Here is a 2,663-nt window from a genome sequence, read left to right on the forward strand (position 1 = left end):
TGAATTTCAAAATCGGTCAAAAATTGACACTATTACAGGTTCACAAAGTTGGGGTTAGGTGAGAATATTTGAGGTTTTAGGGATTTTCTATGTAAAAAACATAATTTTTACTAAATCGTGATTTTCTCAGAAAAGATGAAAATTTTACTTTTTGAGGTTTTAATGCCAACTGAAAGTCAATTTGCTGATGGATAAACTGATATATGAATTTCAAAAATCGGTCAAAAATTGACACTATTACAGGTTCACAAAGTTGGGGTTAGGTGAGAATATTTGAGGTTTTAGGGATTTCTATGTAAAAAAAATAATTTTTACTAAATCGTGATTTTCTCAGAAAAGATGAAAATTTTACTTTTTGAGGTTTTAATGCCAACTGAAAGTCAATTTGCTGATGGATAAACTGATATATGAATTTCAAAAATCGGTCAAAAATTGACACTATTACAGGTCACAAAGTTGGGTTAGGTGAGAATATTTGAGGTTTTAGGGATTTTCTATGTAAAAAAACATAATTTTTACTAAATCGTGATTTTCTCAGAAAAGATGAAAATTTTACTTTTTGAGGTTTTAATGCCAACTGAAAGTCAATTTGCTGATGGATAAACTGATATATGAATTTCAAAAATCGGTCAAAAATTGACACTATTACAGGTTCACAAAGTTGGGGTTAGGTGAGAATATTTGAGGTTTTAGGGATTTTCTATGTAAAAAAACATAATTTTTACTAAATCGTGATTTTCTCAGAAAAGATGAAAATTTTACTTTTTGAGGTTTTAATGCCAACTGAAAGTCAATTTGCTGATGGATAAACTGATATATGAATTTCAAAAATCGGTCAAAAATTGACACTATTACAGGTTCACAAAGTTGGGGTTAGGTGAGAATATTTGAGGTTTTAGGGATTTTCTATGTAAAAAAACATAATTTTTACTAAATCGTGATTTTCTCAGAAAAGATGAAAATTTTACTTTTTGAGGTTTTAATGCCAACTGAAAGTCAATTTGCTGATGGATAAACTGATATATGAATTTCAAAAATCGGTCAAAAATTGACACTATTACAGGTTCACAAAGTTGGGGTTAGGTGAGAATATTTGAGGTTTTAGGGATTTTCTATGTAAAAAAACATAATTTTACTAAATCGTGATTTTCTCAGAAAAGATGAAAATTTTACTTTTTGAGGTTTTAATGCCAACTGAAAGTCAATTTGCTGATGGATAAACTGATATATGAATTTCAAAAATCGGTCAAAAATTGACACTATACAGGTTCACAAAGTTGGGGTTAGGTGAGAATATTTGAGGTTTTAGGGATTTTCTATGTAAAAAAACATAATTTTTACTAAATCGTGATTTTCTCAGAAAAGATGAAAATTTTACTTTTTGAGGTTTTAATGCCAACTGAAAGTCAATTTGCTGATGGATAAACTGATATATGAATTTCAAAAATCGGTCAAAAATTGACACTATTACAGGTCACAAAGTTGGGTTAGGTGAGAATATTTGAGGTTTTAGGGATTTTCTATGTAAAAAAACATAATTTTTACTAAATCGTGATTTTCTCAGAAAAGATGAAAATTTTACTTTTTGGTTTTAATGCCAACTGAAAGTCAATTTGCTGATGGATAAACTGACATATGAATTTCAAAAATCGGTCAAAAATTGACACTATTACAGGTTCACAAAGTTGGGGTTAGGAGAATATTTGAGGTTTTAGGGATTTGGTAAAAAACATAATTTTTACTAAATCGTGATTTTCTCAGAAAAGATGAAAATTTTACTTTTTGAGGTTTTAATGCCAACTGAAAGTCAATTTGCTGATGGATAAACTGATATATGAAAAAAATCGGTCAAAAATTGACACTATTACAGGTCACAAAGTTGGGGTTAGGTGAGAATATTGAGGTTTTAGGGATTCTATGTAAAAAAATAATTTTTACTAAATCGTGATTTTCTCAGAAAAGATGAAAATTTTACTTTTTGAGGTTTTAATGCCAACTGAAAGTCAATTTGCTGATGATAAACTGATATATGAATTTCAAAAATCGGTCAAAAATTGACACTATTACAGGTTCACAAAGTTGGGGTTAGGTGAGAATATTTGAGGTTTTAGGGATTTTCTATGTAAAAAAAATTTTTTACTAAATCGTGATTTTCTCAGAAAAGATGAAAATTTTACTTTTTGAGGTTTTAATGCCAACTGAAAGTCAATTTGCTGATGGATAAACTGATATATGAATTTCAAAAATCGGTCAAAAATTGACACTATTACAGGTTCACAAAGTTGGGGTTAGGTGAGAATATTTGAGGTTTTAGGATTTTCTATGTAAAAAAACATAATTTTTACTAAATCGTGATTTCTCAGAAAAGATGAAAATTTTACTTTTTGAGGTTTTTAATGCCAACTGAAAGTCAATTTGCTGATTAAACTGACTTTCGGTCAAAAATTGACACTATTACAGGTTCACAAAGTTGGGGTTAGGTGAGAATATTTGAGGTTTTAGGGATTTTCTATGTAAAAAAACATAATTTTTACTAAATCGTGATTTTCTCAGAAAAGATGAAAATTTTACTTTTGAGGTTTTAATGCCAACTGAAAGTCAATTTGCTGATGGATAAACTGATATATGAATTTCAAAATCGGTCAAAAATTGACACTATTACA

This window comes from Drosophila willistoni (genome assembly GCF_018902025.1).
Source record: "Drosophila willistoni isolate 14030-0811.24 chromosome XR unlocalized genomic scaffold, UCI_dwil_1.1 Seg41, whole genome shotgun sequence".
Taxonomy (NCBI): domain Eukaryota; kingdom Metazoa; phylum Arthropoda; class Insecta; order Diptera; family Drosophilidae; genus Drosophila; species Drosophila willistoni.